The sequence below is a fragment of the Cnephaeus nilssonii genome, assembly GCF_951640355.1.
Source record: "Cnephaeus nilssonii genome assembly, chromosome: 16".
NCBI classification, from domain to species: Eukaryota; Metazoa; Chordata; class Mammalia; order Chiroptera; family Vespertilionidae; genus Cnephaeus; species Cnephaeus nilssonii.
The window spans coordinates 19,753,323-19,771,533 of record NC_137087.1 but is presented as its reverse complement, the minus strand read 5'-3'; the positions used below and the strand labels follow the sequence as shown (position 1 = coordinate 19,771,533).

The window sequence follows — 18,211 nt, the reverse complement described above, 5'->3', positions numbered from 1 at the left end:
CAGTGACCAGAGGTCCCAAATGCCTGGATTAGGTGCATGGGAGTGAGGCTGCCAGCCCCTTGGGTTATGTGATCTCAGCTGGGTTAAGAGAGGTTGATGGCCCTGTGGTGGGGATGTAAGAAAGAGTTTGATTATTCTATTTCTGGCAGCCCCACACACTCGCTCACCTTAGTGACCCCTTAGACAGTAACCATGCTGGAGTTGTTTCCCTGCCCTTCACCTTTTCCCACTGTGAGGCTACAGGTGGAGGGGAAGTGGGTGCCTTGGGGAGGTGCCCAGCCCCCTCCCTGGGTGGAAAGGCTTACTTTGTGGCCCAGGCTAGGCTTCTGAGAGGTTGCTGCTGTGGAGCTGTGTCATTGTGCTTTGAGGTCCTGCTGCATGTGGTTCTCTTGGGCATCTTTTTTTTTTTTAAATAATCTATTTATCTTTAATCTTAACCCGAGGATATGTGTTTGGGTTCTTGCCACATTTATTTGAGAGAGAGAGAGAGAGAGAGAGAGAGAGAGAGAGAGAGAGAGAGAGAATCGATATGAGAGAGAAACATCAATTGGTTGCCTCCCACACTTGCCCCTACCAGGGATCGAACCGAAACCTGGGTATGTGCCCTGACCAGAAATTGAATCCATGACCCTTTGTTGCATTGGATGACGCTCTAACCACTGAGAACCACTGGCCATCATGGGCATCTTTAGACTTCTCCCCAGTACTGCCTTCCATCTAATACCACTAACTCACTAGCTCCCTGCCCATGGCATGCTCCTAGAAACATCAGTCACCTTGAGAAGACCTTGAGATCCCCAGTAGAGTAAGTGGACCTGCACAGTCTTCGGCACATAGTTGAAGTCCAACAAAATGTTGCTCTCCAAACTTGACCTTAGCCTCAGCTCTCGATCACCATGTAAGGGCATTGTGGTGGTGGCTGATTTGACCGAGTGCTCTCAGAGGAGTTGATTTGTTTTTCTAATAACCTAAACTAGGGTCACAGTCAATGCCCTTCATTTGTGATGCAGTTAGAAATATCACATTTTGTTCTCTGATGTTATCTTGATATATTCTGTATAATCTGTGGGAGGAAGGGGGTACAGCAAAGTTGATGAATAGGGGGAAATACATTTTGGAAGAGATGAGGTAAAAAAAAAAATCACTTAATTGTGACCGAGGAGAACAGGATTTAGTCCTGACTCCATCACTATATATGGGACCTCACCCAGCTCCCACCCATCCCTGGGCCTCAGTGTCCCTGTAAGTAACCTAAGGGCACTTCCTGGTGTCTGAGGCCCCATCCGGCTCTGACCTTTGGTTCCCACTGGAGCTAAAGGACCCCCTTCTCCACTGGAGCCAGGGCAGGTCCTGGCCACAGTGTCCCCGGGAGGCCACTCTCAGGGGCTCTTTGTCCTCTGTGCACAGGCCCACGTGGTACCACATCAGCCCTTAGTGAGGTGGAGATGGGGAGGCAGCCAGTGCTTCCTGCACTTGCCTGGTGGTGGTGGGACCCTCTGGCACCCTCCGACATGCTTTGGTGGGGAAATGGCCCTCTGGGCACTGGCCGCTCAGCCCCAGGTCCTGTCTGCGGTCAAGGACAGAGGGGCCTAGGGAGGATGAAATGCATGTCCTCTACCTCCCGTTCTAGGCCTCTTGAGCACCAGCAGGTTTCAGATAACAATGTAAGAGAGAAGATCCAGCCAGAGAGAGAGGACAGAAAGAGCCCAGAGTCATGCCCACAAGTCCCTAGAAGTGAATCACACCCATAATGTTCAGAGATGAGGGTACTGAAAACCATGGGGTGACGTGTGTGGGTACATAGCCAATCTCTGGGCAGTTCCTTGGCTAAATGGCGAGGGGACCCCCCTGCAGCCCACCCTTAACTCTTCATTTACTTAAATCCGCCTCCTACCCACCAATGTCCCTCATTTTCACTGTGTGGGGCCAGAGAGCTTTCAGCTCTGTCTACAGGGCAGTGTGAAGAAGAATCCTGATTCCAATGGAAAGGGAACTTCCAAGGACTCCAGAAGGTCACCCTCTGCCCAATTCGAAACTAAACTTGCCCAGGTAAAGAACATCCTTCTAGTCAGGCAGGCACCCGCAGGCTGGGCATCGGGAAGGCTGTCTGGCTCTTGCTCTCTTTTCTCTGCCCCTCAAACAAAGACAGCAAGACATTCCTAGGGATGGAGTCCTTGGTATGGCTTTTCGTGTTATTAGAAGCACATTCCTGCAAACTCTAGAACCACAGCGGGTGTCTACACAGCGATTCATCACCTCATTCATTCAATCACTTCTTTGTTCAGTAGACACCTACAGAAGGCCTGTCCTGTGCCAGGCACTGTGCCAGGCTCTGGGGACACAGCAGGGAGTGGGAGTCACAGTCTCTGCATTCAGGGTGCTCACAGTCAGGTGGGAGGGTCAGACCAGATCAGCAACTAGTTAGGACACCTTGTGTGAGGTGCCTTGGTTGGGTCTGCTGTGGGGGAACCAAAGCCTCTTTGGGATGTCTGGGGTTAAGAAGTGCTTTCTCTTCTGTTGTCTGACTTGACCCTTGTCACAACCTTCTGAGGCAGGAACAAGGCCCAGAGGTAGTTCGACTTGCTTAGGTTATACACCTGACTCCCACACTGGTTGACTCTGGACTCATCACCCCACTGCTCTGAGCCATGGTCCTTTCAACATTAAGAGAGTGTGAAGCCACTGGCCAGCTGCTAGTGTGGGGGTGTGGCAGTGGAAGCCCCGGAGTCAGTGGCCAGGAAAGTGCTTCCTAAGTACTGGGCATCATTCACATATTTAGAGTTAGTATGATTATGATCTTCCATGTTCAGGATTTGACCTGAATGAAAAGCAGCCCACCTGACACCCAGCTAAGGGGGCCCAGCTTCCCCACTCACATGAAGCAGGGGCTCACACCCTGGCAGGGGCATGGGCTGAATCATCTGGAGGAAGGGTCTCAGACTCTGTACTCAGATGCTCCCCTCCATCTCAGAGGCTCTGATACCAGAGGTTCTTAGATGCTCCTGGGATGAGAACAGCTTACTCAGCTATTTGTTCCTTTGTTCATGTGTTCATTTGCTCATTTATCCATCCACCCACCCACCCATCCTCTCATCCATCACCCATCCATTCATCCATCTTTCCACCCACCCCAGGAAAAGATATGTCTGAACTAAAAACATCCAGAAAAGTTCCTGGCCCAATGTTTCCCCCAGTTATTTCCTGAACCACCGATGTCCTTTGAGATGCTCTTGGAAGGAAGTGCTTCTTGGCCAAATAAATTTGGGGAAAGCTGTACCTTCTCTGCCACCTTGTAGGGCTCGACAATGCATGCTAGTGTAATAAAGGCTCCGAGAGGTCTTGCAGGAGAGAAGCCTGCTCAATTTTTTTAAAATGCAATGTTCTCTAGACCTTTTTGACCAAAGAACACTTTTTCATGGAGTACCGTTAGCCTCCAAGGGAATTAATGATTCGTGAAATACACTTTGGGAAGCATTTCTTTAAGCACAAAATCTTTTTTTAATTATAATGACTTGCATGGAATATTCTTCAGCTCTATTATATAGTACCTGCCTTCTTACATGGAGATGACTCATCATTTAGCACTTTCTCGGCACATCATTGAACACATCACCGTGAAGAGCTCTCTATGATGATGCATTGTCATTGACAGGAGCTACTGAAGGGACTCGGGTTATTTTAAGTTCTTACTTTTCAGAGAGTTTTGATCTCTCCCCTTTGTGAGCAGAAGAAGCGGTTGTTTATTGCTTCCTTATTATTATTGATGTACCTCCCTGATACTTCCATGAATTGGAAAGGAAACCAATCTGATTATAATTGTATGTAAAGTGAGAGTAGAGGGCTCTGAATGAGTACCTGACTACATCTCTTTACTTTTCATACTGAGCTTGACATTTAGTGCATAGATTTTGTATCACGACTTTCAGTTGCTCAGAGCCCCTTGGGGCTGGTTTCCTGCTTTTCGTCAGTGTTCTGGGAACTGAGTCTGAGGGATGTGCCCCTTGGAGATGTGCAGTGTTACTAAACCCTCGAAGAGAGAAGGCCTCCTGTGAGTCATTTGGGGCTGGTACTGAATATAAGAACATTATCTTCAGGGTCAGATGGTCCTGATTTGAATCCTGGCTCTACTTCTTCATAGCTGTGTGATCTTGAGCAAATTGCTAGACCTCCCGGGACTTAATCTCCCTGTTTGAGTGTGGGAAGACCTTCCTCATAGATTTGTGGTAAATATTAAGTGAGACTGTGCATGTGAAGTGGTTAACTGGTGCCTATTATACAGTAGGTGTTCAATAAATGGTAGTAGTGGCAAGGCTGGGACTAGGGTGAGGCAAGTGAGGTGCCCAGGGCACGGAATTTTAGGGACACTCTGAGACTTGTGCAAGTACAGGGTCAGCACCTGACAGTGAGTGCTCCCTTAACTGTCCCATCCTGGTGCCTCTCTTACCTCATACCCTGGCTAGCGGTGCACTGTCTGTCACCCACAGTTGTCCTCAGAGACGGAAGGCCTGGAAGGTCCCTGATTAGATGAGAGAGACCCATGCTCACCTAGAGAATCAGCCCCACCACCTAGAGCCTCCTTCCCACCTGGGGCTGCAGGTGAGCCCCTGAGAGGACGGGCCGGATAGAAGAAGGGTGTGCCTGGGGAAAGATGGGACTGGGAATGAGCCAAGTGCTTCCCACTTGGGTAGGGGCCTTGCTCACCAAAGCATCTATGGAGCTCCCTTACCCTCAAGAGTGGGGACAGGGCCCTCGCCAGCTGGGCTGGACCCCCACTTCCCTGTCAAAACTTTTAAAAACACAAACAGTGGCAAGAGCGTCATTTGCATAAATCTCATTAGAAAAAGTGCAAGTTTCATAAATCTTGTGATAAATTAGTGCGATATCATTCTCAACGTGATGTATTAATTTTAGGGCAAAATGAATGGTGCTGCGATCATTGTGGGTAATTATGAGTCTCCTCAAAGAGGAGGTGATTTCCGGAGGGACTTTTCTGGTCCTTCGTGGAGGGGGGGGGGGGGAGGGAGGGCAGGGGTGAGGGAAGGGTGTCTTCTCACCTGCTTTTCTGGTTTCATCTTTCTTAGCTCCTTAGCTGCCTTTCCGTTGTAGAGAGATGGAAAGAAGTGGCCTGGCTCTGGCTAAGGGATGGACAGTGGGGGCACAGGAGGGGTGGAGTTCTGAAGTCAAACATTAAGGTAGAAATTACTTGTGAAAAGAATGTAAGTGGCTAGGACCTGGGCCCATAGAAGCTGTTACCCTGTGGTCCTCAAAGTCATGGCCCCAGCTCAGAAGCCCCAGCATCACCTGGGAGCTTGTTAGAAATTCACATTCTGAACCGGAAACTGGGAGGGGCCGTGAACCTGCCTTTTGAGTAAGCCCTACTGGGGATTCTGCTGAAGGCTCAAGTTTGAGCACCACTGCTCTGGCCCAGCGATTCTCAGCTTGGCTGCACATCTTCATCACTCCTCCAGGAACACCATCTCATTGTGTTGTTTCATGTTAACATTGATAGAGATGCCATAGGAGCGGCACTCGTGCTTATGTCAATTAGCCTTTGGTAAAATTGGTTTCATTATCGTTCATTTCAGTGAAGTCACAGAACCTCTCAGCAACATTAAGTGAAGGCTTAACTAGATAACAAACACTGACGTCTGGGCCCTGCTCTAGACCAATGAATCAAGACGGAAGTCTTCGGTGGTAGGGCCTGAGCATCTTTCTTTTTGGAAGCTCCCAGGCGGTGCGAATATGAACCAGGCTGAGATTCACTGCTTCAAAGCCATGAACTAGACTTTTGAAAGTGTTGGGATTTGGAAATATTGAAACAGGAAGAGCCAACAGAGCAATTTATTTTTTTTCCTTTTTCTGACCCGCCTGTGCTATTGGCCTCAGCCGAATGGGCCCGGGAGCACCAGCCATTTGAGGGTGTGAGGTCTTCTGAAGGAGCATCATCCATCAGAAGCTGCCTTCCCCGTTGGTCAAGTGAAACCGTCACCTACAGTCCTAGAGCAGTCATCCCCAGTCTTGCCTGCACGTTAGAACCACCTGGGGATTTAGAACTTTCCAGAGCCTCGCTGTACCCTAGATCAATTCATCACAACCTTGGGGTGTGGGACGCGGGCACAGGTGGTTGAAAGGTGCAGGGGATTCCAAGGTGCTGACAAGTTTGGGAACCACTGACCTGTGGGTGTTCCTACATCATCGTTTCTTGGATTAGTACGGAAGATTGAGGGGACCTGGGGGATCATCTAGATCAGGCGTCCTTAAACTACGGCCCGCGGGCCACATGCGGGTGTTTTTGCCGTTTTGTTTTTTTACTTCAAAATAAGATATGTGCAGTGTGCATAGGAATTTGTTCATAGTTTTTTTAAAACTATAGTCCGGCCCTCCAACGGTCTGAGGGACAATGAACTGGCCCCCTGTTTAAAAACTTTGAGGACCCCTGATCTAGATCTTATCAACGTGGGCTGCCCTTGGGAATCTTATGGAATTTTTGTTTTTGTTTTTTTAAATCCTGATGCTTACATCTCTCCACAGAGACTCTGATGTACTTGGTCTGGGGGTACAGCTGGGCATCTGGGTTTCAAAAATGCCACAGGTGAATCTAACGGGCAGCCAGGCCGGGACCTGCTAACTGGACTAAGGGACCCCACCATGTGTAGCAGAAGGAAAGGCCGTCTTGGAGAAGGCAGCCTGTTGGCAGAGGCTGGCCTCCTGTGGCTGCTCTTGCCCTCCCCACACGTTCACTCCACACGGGAGGGCTGTGGTGATGGGGGACGTTGGCATGGCCTGTTTGTGAGCTAGGGGGCATGTGAGTGGTGACAGGCAGGGGGTGCAAGCTCAGGGCAGGAGGGAAGTGCCAGGTCCCTCTGAGCTGGAGGGAGTTGGCAGTGCCTGCCAGTGTTTGGATAATCTCTCTGTGAGCCTTTAATGGCCTGCAGTGCTCTGTTTATTTTAATGATAATGTCAAGTTCAATTTGCCGTCATTTTTTCACATTTCCTTTTGTAAAGTTAATTGAACAGTTCAATGAATTGAAAAGTTTCCGGAGGAGGGAAAAAACGCCCACCCCTCTATTATCACTGTTATTAAATCTGATAACTACCACTTGGCTGTCCTGGCCCCTGTGACAGGACTGCAGCCCCCCTGGGCCTGGGAGCTGCTGCAAGGACTCAGGAAGGTCAAACAGAGCATCCCAGAGCCCCTTTGTCCGTGGCCATGCGGGCTCCGGCTGCTGTGCCTGGGCAGGAAGCGCATGCAGTCTTCCCTGGACCTTGGCTGTTGGGCTTCGGAGCATCTCAGCCAGATTGTAAAGCCCTGCTAGGCAGGCTGAGGCATCATGCATGCCCTTGTCTCCTCCATAGCACCTATATAGTGTGTGGCCAGCAGAGTCATAATCTTACAGATATTTTAACTGGGTGGGACCTTAATGTGCTGCAGTGGGAAGGATACTGGGGAGCCAGGACCTACCCGAGCCTCAGCTCTCCCACCTGTAGCTGTTAACGGTGACGGTGGGTGAGTTACTGAACCGCCCTGCCCTGCTTTCCCTTTTGTAGAATGAGCTTGTTGGCCTCATCAAGAATGTGAGTGGGTGGCACATATATAGCTCCCCGTCGCCTGCTCCCATAAGCTCTATGGATCACAGCGCTCTTCCCTGCTGAACTCGGATGCACCCCGGCATCCTTCTCCACACATTGCCCTCAAAACCACGACCTGGGACTGGCATTGGTACATGACCCACGACCTGTTTGTCAAGTTTGAATTCTATTCTCCCCAAGGACCTCTGTGCTTTTACCATTGACATCAGTCCCTCATGGTGTCTGTGGGGAAAGGAGGCTCAGAGAGGTCAATGACTTGCTCATAGTCACCAGTCATGGCTGAGTGCCAGCCAGTGCCAGCCTTGTTAGTTCTATACCTGACTGATTCTCTTTGCCTTAGTAGAGGAAATTCACCAAGGCCGCCTTCCTCTCGAAGCTTCTTTGGGTCTTCTGATCCTGTGTCCCGAGTCCTCAACTCCCTGCCAGGATGAGGAGTGCTCATACTGGGGGAGATGGGTGGCTTGGGGCGTCACAGCCTGTGAACCAGGTGGACAGGAGGAGCACAGTCTTCATCCATCCGGGCTCATACTCCAAGCTCAGACTCATGCTTCCCAGAAAGGCCAGGAAGAGCGTGTGGCATATGGCAGTGAAGGTCTGTCCACTGAACCTGAGCACCAGGAGGGATAGGGTCCTGTCTGTTTTGTTCGTTGTTGTATCACCAGTGCCTAGAGCAGTGCCCGGGGCAGAGCGGGAGCTCAGGCAGTGCTTGTCGAGTGACTGAAGGACTGTAATGGCGGCATGGGATCAGGAAGGTCATTGAACAATCTCCGCTCTGCCATGTGCTAGCTGTGTGACTTCAGGCAAGTAGCTTAACCTCTCTGTGACGCCTTAGGTTATAGGGGCTTAGAGCACATTGGTGTCTGCTCCCAGGCTCGGCAGCCCTTGGCAGTGATGGCTCTTGTTCGCTATGCGATGCCAGAAGCAGGACAGCCTCAGGTTTCTGCGATCAGGGCGGGTCCCTCAGATATTGGTATTTAATCTCTGATCTTTCCTCTTGTGCTTTATTAATTTAAAACAGCATTGGCTTCTGTTCCTCACCACCAGAGCCTCCGAGTTTATATCCTCCTCCTCTGTTTAGTGTCTCCTTCTCTGGTGAATTAGCTTGTCCCCTTGGCCGTCTGACACCCGTGTGCCCAAGGGGGCCAACCACTTCTCTCTCTGACTCTCAAGGGTAAATCACCATGTTGCTGGAATTCACCAGGTGATGAGTGGGCTGTGGAAAGCCAGAGTGATGGAGGGAACCCCCCACCCCCACAGTCCCTGCCTCAAAGTGCTCACCTTCAGGCCAGCCAAGTAAGCCAGGGGTCCAGAGCAGCCTCAGACATGAGGGGGACCTGGGTCTTCATGGGGGTCAGCTTTGTGGGCCTAGCAGAAGGGCTCAAATCCTTGCTCTGCCACCTCCTAGCTGTATGACGTTGGGAGGTCACTTTATTGCTCCAAGCCTTGGTTTTCTCAATGAGTAATGGGGACACTCACCCATCTCTGGAGGGCCATTGTGAGAAATAGATGATAGAGATGGACATCCATAGAGCATAGTGCCTGGTGTGGGCGCGGAACAAACTTTCCTCTACCCTCAAGGTTCAGATACACATGAGACAGATTATTTAGAGAAAATCACCACATTTAATACATTATTATGGGAACTCTGCATCCATGAGAGAAGCAGAGACCCCACGGGCAGGAGCGGTTCAGAGACAGAAAGAGGAGCTGGGATGAGGGAGTGCACCTTGGGGTTCAGAGGGTCATTGCAGGATGGCAAGAAGAGCAGATGTTTAGTAAATAAAACTTTTCCCTGCCATAGAGGTGGGTCAGAAGATTATCTGACCATCTCTTAGTATGGTCAAGGCCCCTAATTCAGAGTCTTCTAGGTAGCTATTCAGGTTCTATTGAGCCTGGAGCGGAAATTGCCTTTAGCTCAAAGCAATCCGCACAGCACAGAAACGCATCTTTGGTCGGCTTGCTCTGGGCGCCCACGGGTGCTTAGCGAATGCTAGTTTCCTTTCCCTTCGGTCATGTGTCTCCTCCAGTGGACTGAGCTGCAGGAGCGAGGGTGTGCAGGTGGCCTTCGGGCTTTGGAGACAGACAGCTCCCTTTATCCAGGGCAAGGGTTTTCTGATGAGAGTGAGGGCGTTGTCAGTGCAGGGCAGGGAGGCCACCCGCGTCTCGGGAGATAGGGGTCGGGGCCAGATCTCGCTCTGGCTTCCTCTAGGTGCATGTAGGCAGGGTCTAGGACACCAGGAAAAAAGTTCCCCTGAGGTCAAATCAAGTTCAAGATCCAGGTTAACTAGAGGGAAGGAGCCTGACTGAAGGCAGGAGAGCGAGAAGCGGGAACCTAAGACAAATGAGATTATTCCCAGGAATCAAGGCACTTAACTGGCCTGTCTTATCCCAGAGGAGAGACAAATGAGATGCAGGCTCCAAGGCCAGCCCAGGCTCTGGGGGCCCATCCCCGGGGAGAGGGGAGGGCAGGAGCACCTGGCTGTGGCAGAGACCAGGCCAGAGCAGCCAGGCCCCTCTGGACCGGGAGGAGGAGGGTGGGTTTCCCTTCTGATGGGGGTGGGGGACATGCAGAAGGCCTGATGCCATGGAGAGCAGGAGTGGTTAGTCTCAGAAAGACCTGGTCATAACCCCTGACCTGTAATCTGGGGTTGGGGTTGGGGCCTGCCATCTGCTACCCCTTGGCTCAACTCACCAATGAGCAGCCCCATCCCAAGCAGCCGTCTCCCAGCCAGGACCTCTGACCCTCCCTCTGCAAAATGAGAAGGAGCTTTACTTTTTGGTTTTCTCTTTCGCCATAACTAGTCCTTATTTCTGAGCTTGCCGGTAGACTTCAAGCCTGATTATCTTCCTCTGAAATGCCCTGAGCCTGATGGGGGAGAGGTTGGCCCTAGCTCCTTGGCCCCTGGATAGGAAGGGACAGCAAATCAGGGCTGATGTGAAGTCCTTTCAGGTCACACTGCAGAAAGTTTGTTCTCACGTGCCTGTTAGGATTGATTAGTCGTGACTGCATGGAACCCAGTGCTGTGAAGGATTCTGAGGTTGGATATAGGTCTGATAATCAACAGAAAAGGGAGCTGTGATTGATTAGTAATGTCTGCATGGGCAAGGCATGACCTACCAGCTGGTTGGCCTCAAGAGAAGTGCAATAGTTAATCATAGAGGGCTGGGAAGATTTGCCAAGCATGTCCCAGAACATCAGTCTCCACCTTGAAGGGGTGATGGTCTCTCCCTGCTGTGCAGAGGTACAAACAAAGGGTCAGAGAGCACAGAGAAGAGAGAACTGTGTGACCGAGGTGGCGTTTGAGGATGGCTGGGATTTGCGAGGCAGTGAGAGGAGGAAGGGTCTTTCAGGCTGAAGGAACAGCAGCAGCACGGGTGTAGACGCTGTGGTGTGCTGGAGGGCTGATAGCAGTCTGGCTGGCTGAGCCCAGGGCTGCCGTGAGAACGTGACTGGCCAGGGAGCCGGGGGAGGTCAGGCAGGAGCAGCACTGGCCATCATGGTAAGGAATTGGGTTTTAATTCTGTGGGGACTGTGGGGGTGTGGCATAACCAGAGGTCTGCTCTAAGATGTTCCTGCAACGAGTAGGCATGGTGGATTCTCCTTACCCTTCCTTCATTCTGTAGCACCCTCTTGGCGTTTGGAAAACAAACACAGCTTTCAGCCTTCCCCTACCCAGAAAAAGTAACAAGCCTTGCAGCCTGCTACTGCCCTGCCTGAGTTTTGGCCCACCCCTGGTCTAGCAAGCCAATGACTCAGCTCTCCAGGAGCACACGATGCAGCCATCCCAGCAAATAACAACAATAATAGTAATAACGGTCATCTCGGCGATTGGCATGGGCCCAGCAGGGTTGCAGGGGAAGCTGTGATTGTCCACCCCTTGCCTGGAAGATGGATGTAGCCTGCTGCTCAGGGACTGAGGCCACCATGGGGGGGACACGTTGCCAATCCTGCACCTCTCGGGAGCATTTGCAGCTCACTGAGCAGACCCCCATTCTACCCTGAGCCCCTGGACTCCAGGACAGGGTATACTGTCCCAGGCGGGGCTGCTGGGCCTCCTGAGGGCGTGCGGGGCCAGTTCCTTAGAGACTGGGGCTCAGCCAGTGCTCAACTATCATTCCGCCTGCATCCGAAGCCAAGTGCTACTGCTTGGGCATTATTAGGTTTTGATTAGCCAGGCTTTTTCCTGTCCATTAGTGTACATAATTAAGAATTAACTTGCTATACTCTCTCCTCTCGTCGCGGCTCAGAGAGTTTCATGACTTCTGGAGGCTATCTTCTTCTCACACCTCGAGGCAGTTGGCAGGATTCATTCATTTACCCACTGACTCTGTATGGGTGCCTCAGGGATGCCAGCTCCTAGGTTAGCTTGGCGATACACCTCGCCCCTGTGAACAGGGAACATGATGGGCCAGGCCGCTGCCCCAGGGTCTTGAGAGAGGCCGTCAGCAAGTCATGTGAATACACAAGATCAGCTCAGGGAAGGGAGGGCTGTGAAGACAGTACCTCAGGGTGCGGGGACACAGAGTGACAGATGCCTCTTCAGATAGATCCTGTGTGATCGAGTATAGGAGGACAGCCTCTCTGAGATGGTCATTCTTGGTCTGAGAGATGAACAGGGAGCAGCACGTAGTGACCTCAGGTTGGAGCATCCTTAGCACAGCCAGGGCAAAGGCCCAGAGGCAGCCACCAGCTGTTCAGGAGCAGAAGGAAGGCCATGGGGCTGAGAAAGGTAAGCCTGGGGAGCCTGTATGAGAGCCGGTGGGAGGTGTGGTCCTGGGCTAGGACTTCGGACATGATTTAAGTTTTTGTTTTTCGTCTTTAATATATTTTTATTGATTTCAGTGAGGAAGGGAGAGGGAGAGAGAGATCAAAACATCAATGATGAGAAAGAATCATTGATTGGCTGCCTCCTACATGCTCCCTACTGGGAATCAAGCCCCAAACCTAGGCATATGCCCCAACTGGGAATTGAACCTTGGCCTCCTGGTTCATAGATCAACGCTCAACCACTGAGCCACATCGGCCGGGCAAATTTTGATTTTTTAATTGTAAAATATACATAACATTTACCATCGTAACCATTTTTAAATGTGTGGTTCATTAGTGTTAAGTATATTCACATTGTTGTGCAACCAGTCTCCAAAATGCCTTTCATCTTGCCAAACTGAAACTCTTGGGTATTGTGCACAGTGCTGCTATAAACATCCATGGACGAGGTGCCCATAAAGCAATCCTGTCGCCACTTTCCTGAGCCCCTGGCAACTGCCCTTCTATTTCCTGTCTCTCTGAATCCCATGGAGGTGGAATCATATAGCACTGGTCTTTTTGTGACTCACTTATTTCCCTTAGCAGCATGTGAAAGGTTCATCCGTGTTGGAGCATGTGTCAGGATTTCCTTCCTTGTTTAGGCTGAGTAATATCCCATTGCATGTCGGTACCGCATTTTGGTTATCCATTCCATCATCGAGGGGCACTTGGGTTACTTTCACCTTTTGGCTATTGTGAGCAATGCTGCTGTGAACATGGGTGTACTGTGATTTCAGTTCTTCAAAGTTCCACTTTCCACCCATGCGGTTAGGCTGCGGCCAGCCTGGCCTGGCTTGGCACACAGTGGAAGGCTAGCGGGCCTCACGGGGTGGCCCTTCCCTGTGAGGGCAGGGAGGCTTTGAAAAGCAGGGAGCCCTCCAGCAGCACTGATTGAGCCAAGAGCCCCAAGACCCGGCTTTTAAATCATCCCGAGACCTGAGGAGCTTTTCTTTGCATCTAGAATGTGAGCCATAAACCAGGCTGACTTACAGGCAGCACTTACCCGTCCAGTTGTTTACGGCCAGCGTCCTCTCTGATTGTTTGATGCCTGCACTGTGCCCATTGTTAAATATTTGAATACCATTCTGCTATAAACAAATCTCAGGACTTCCAAACCTGGCTTATATCAGAGTTTCTTGCAGGGAGAGTAGGGACTACTGTCCAAAAGTTAACGTTCTGGGCTCCCCTCTACTGGCCAGCTGGGTCAGTGGGGCCTGGGAATCTGTATTGTAACAAGCGCCCTGGGTGGGTCTGATGCCAAGGTCTTAGGGAGCGTCTTATGTGGGTTCCCCGAGAAGCAGACCTTGTGATGAGGACCCAAGTACAAATAGTGTATTGGGGAGAGAATTCCAGGAAACACAGGTGGGGAGTGAGGACCTGAGACAAGGAAGGGGAGGAAGCCATACAGATGCATATCAACCGAGTCACCAGTGTGAGAACTAGAGCTGAGCCCCATTGGGGTCACTAAGAGCCAGCGGAGAACATGACCTCTGAGCCAGCCCCTGAGAGGTGAGGGAGCCGGGGCGTTTATCCACAGTCTTAATCAGTCATTCCTTGAGTGCTACCCCCAGGGGCAGTTCCCTGGCACTTCCGGTCTGTCCTGTGTATGCATGGAGCAGTTGCGATGGTGAGAGCCCCAGGCTGGCAGTGGCAGACTGGGCAGGTGTGTGTGTGATAATGGTTATGTAAGGCGTAGTGGGCGTGGTGCCAATAGCACCTGCTCTGCAGTGCTGTCCAGCTCCCACCATGCAGGGGCACCTAGCCCCTGTGAATCACTGATTGTCCTCTTATGGCCTCATCTATTACTGGTAGAAATGTAAATGGGGCAACTGCTGCGGAAAACAATTTGGTGGTTCCTCAATAAGTTAAATGTAGGATTACCATAAAACTCTGCAATTCCACTCCCAGGTTGATACCCAAACGAATTGAAAGCAAGTGTTTCAATAAAACCTCATCCACAGATGTTTATAGCAGCACTGTGCACAATAAGGTGGAAACAACCCGAATGCCCATCAGCTGATGAATGGATAAACAAAATGTGGTACATCCATGCAGCCATAAAAAGCTAGTAAGTACTCATACGTGCTACCACATGGATGAACCTTGGAAACATTATGCTGAGTGAAAGAAGCCGGGCACAAAGACCACATAGGATTCAAAATGTCCAAACCAGGCTGATCCGTAGACAGACAGAAGGTTAGTGGTTGCCACGGGCGAGGAGAGGAGGAATAGGGGAGTGTCTGCCTAATGGGTATGGGGTTTCCTTTTGGGGTGATGAAAATATTCTGGAAACACATTGGGAATTATACAGTTTAAATGATTTAAATGACACATTTATATGTATTTTGCCACAGCAAGGAAGGAAGAAAGGAACAAACGAACTCCAGGTGCTGCACAGCCTGGGTTGCAGGGTACACTGTCTGTTTCTCAAGTGGGGAACATCCCCAGAGTGGCATGTGTACTCCAGGTCACACGGTCAGGGATGGGTCTCCTGAGTGGCTGCTTCTCTGTGCCTGGGGCTGCAGTCGGGCCCCCCATCTTGGCCTCATTTCTATATGAACGGTACAACAGAGGTTGCTGGAAGCTTCCCTGGTGGAAACAAGCCTCTGTCCTGGAGACAAAGCTATGCCCAGCTTCTTCTGCAGGGTGGCAGAACCGCGCTGGCAGGGGAGATGTGCCCAGCTGGAAAATTGCAGGGCGTCTTGTCTTAAATATAATATTAAATCGGTACCTTTAATTAGTACACTTAGAAAAGGTCACTAGCAATTACCTGGGACACAAAGAAGGCGTGAGCAGGCAAGAGCCGTGAAGAAACCGAAAAGGACCATTTTGAGCAGCACATAATTGAGGGGAAAATGGATAAAAGTCCAGGAAATTACAGGGTGGGTGACAGCAGCTGATGGCCCCATCCCTGTCCTGCCCAGTCCCCCACCCCCACCCCTTTCTGGGAGGGCCAGAGCTTCGGGCCTCAGAGAGCCATTTGGGATATTGGGCCGAGTAGTGGGACCTTGGCTGGAGGGCCAGTGTGGCTTTCCCAGAATCCCATTGGCCGGCCAGAGCTTGGCCCCATACACCTCCTGGGCTGAGCCCTGAAGGAGGCTGGCAGGTGAAGTGTTTAGTCCAAGGGGGCTGCCGTGGACTCGTTGTGTACTGTGGATAAGCAGGGCCCTGATGGGCCTCGGTTCCCTCATGTGAATTTCCCCGAGGCATCGGGAAATAACTCAGTGTTCCACAAACTTGTCACTGAAGGACCCTTGAGGGTAATGAAAAGGAAGTGCGTATCCCTGGAAGTCTGGAGGAGATTGGAAAGTCTTTTACAGTTTTGGGTTGTGTCTTTAAAAATAGATTAAATGTTACATTGTGTTCCCAATATATTCCCGTTTGCTTTAGTGTAAAATAGCTGCTTGTCACCAAGCAGCACAGATGCTTGGAAAGATGTGCTTGGTTTCTCTATGACTTCACCACCACCACCCCCGCCCCCCCCCCCCCCCCCCGCCCCGCTCCTTCCTCATCTAGAAGGAGCACCATACCAGGAGGCTGAAAGTCTGGAAACTTGGGTTTGGGTCCTGACTCTGTTGCTCATCATTGTACTTTAGGAAAACTGCTTCTCCATCTTTAAAATGGGAAGATTGGGTTCCCCACAAAGTCTCTCAGGTTGTTTCAACTCCGTTCCGTGATTTCATTCCTCCTTCTCCCACTTCTCACCTCCTCCATCATCACCTGCTTCTCACCTCCTGACCTCCCCTTGGATGCTGCCATGTCCTCTGCTGTGACCCTGGAGAGACTGTTTTGCCTCTCTGGGCCTCAACTTCCTAATCTGTAGAATGGGTATAGTGATGACTACCAAACAGAGCTGCTGGGAGGAATTGTGAATGGGCCTGGCACTGTGTCTGGCATATCCTGGCAGTCCAATGATTGCCCCATACTGCATCTTCTTTTTCCACGTGCTGGGCTTCCAGTTAAGGCAGGGGTGGGGAACCTTTTTTCTGCCAAGGACCATTTGGATATTTATAACATCATTTGCTTAATGTAATTCACTTAATATAAATTTATGTTGCTATGAAAAAAGCTCCGAGATTTGTTGAATCTCGAGTCCTGCCTGCAGTTGCCTTGGCAGGGCCAGAGCAAATGATTTCCCGGGACTTGTATGGCCCGTAGGCCGGATGCTCCCCACCCCTGAGTGAGGGGTCTGATAGAGTCACGTCTGGAAGTCCTGAACCTTGCGTTCACAGAGCGTAGTGTTGAGAAGTGTAAAGTTGTGGTAACAAACGTGTACTCGGCCAAGTGCCCAGGCTTTGATTCCAGCTCTGCCATCCGTAACTTTGTGGTTGTTGTAAATTACTTAATCACTCCTTGTTACCTTACCAGTTAAATGGGGAGAGTAACAGTAAGGTTTGAATTATATAGTACACGGAAATCCTTTAGCCCAGTGTCTGGAGTGTGGTTAGTGTTCAGAAATGTTAGCTATCATTGTCATGTTAGAACTGTCCTTTTAAAAGTTCGCCTAGAAGAGCTCATTAGTGTTCTTTTCTAGATAATATTTCCAGAGTTTGGAATCCCTCCTTACTTAGTTTGATCATTTGGAGCTACTCAATAAATATGAGAGTCAGTATTTGCAAAAGAGTGTCCGTCCCATTTGATAGGGTAAACTGAAGCTTTCAAAGAAGTGATTTGCCCAAGGCCATGGTTCTAATTTAATCAGTCCTTTGAGAATCAGATGAAGACTATAGACCCTCTCTGCACAAATGACACTGTTGTTCTGCAGACTCCTAAGAGTCTGCACACTTCCTGGGGGTATACGGACCGCCTGAAGCTAAGATGACCAGATGATCCAGTAGCTTGGGACCTCCTAGTTTTAGTATGTGCTCTGTCTCTGTCCTGGACAAACCAGGGTGGCTGGCCAGCCTATCTGAAGGCCGCCTAGGGAGGGCTGTGACCCCCGGAGATGATACCTTGCACTGGGACTGCTTAGGCAGTGCTGTAGGCCAGGATCCTGGTGCTCACGGTGAACTCTGGCCAGGGCTTTGTTTCCTGGTGAAGGGTGACGCTCCATCTTTTTCTTGAGAACAAGAACTAGATCTCGCCACCCAGTGCTAGACTGGAGTTCCTAGAGGCTGGGCCACATCTTCCTAATCTCTGTGTATCCAGTGCTAGCACCTCGTCACTGTTGAATGAATGGCAGGTTTTGCAAAATATTCTGAATTAGAAAGGTTGCTTCCATTTGCAAAAGACTAAAATCCAGCTCAATTGACTCAGGCAGAAAAAAAAGGTGCGTATGTGTGTGTGTGGGGGGGTGGGGGTGGAGGGGATTTATTAGTTCATGTAGCTGAGAAGTCCCAAGGATGGAGCTAATATCAGGCACAGCTGGCTGCAGACCCTCACACCATCTCTCTCCATGCACAGTTTGCCCCTGTTTCCCTCCTTGTTCGTCTTATTCTCAAGTAGGCTCTTCCTGTGTGGCGCCAAAAACTGCTGCTAGCAGTGCCACTTCAGCAACCCCATGGCAGGAAAGCTCCTCTTTCCCAGTAGTTCCAGCAGAAGTCCCAGGGTTAGCTTTGATTGGCTAGCTTGGGTCACATGCTTATCCCTGAGCCAATCATTGTGACCAGGAAGATGGAATCCTCTGGTTGGCTAGGGCTGAGTTATGTGGCCATCTTGGCACATTAGAATTGAGAGTTTGGGCCCCTGTTCTCATCTGAGCCACTGGGAGAAGGGAGCCTCCAAATTAAAATTAGAAGGGAAGGGGGCAGGCAGAAGTCACAGCTGTCCATGACACACCCAGAACATGGCAAATGATGTTTTCCTGTTGTAAGC

At 50.5% G+C, this 18,211-nt stretch overlaps 1 protein-coding gene across 1 annotated transcript in view; it reads left to right on the top strand.

The window, feature by feature from the left end:
• Positions 1-18,211, top strand: part of LOC307112525 (cadherin-23-like) — a gene marked incomplete at both ends in the record, with an annotated part of 282,465 nt that overhangs the window by 49,137 nt on the left and 215,117 nt on the right. The gene's annotated exons all lie outside the window — the stretch shown is intronic.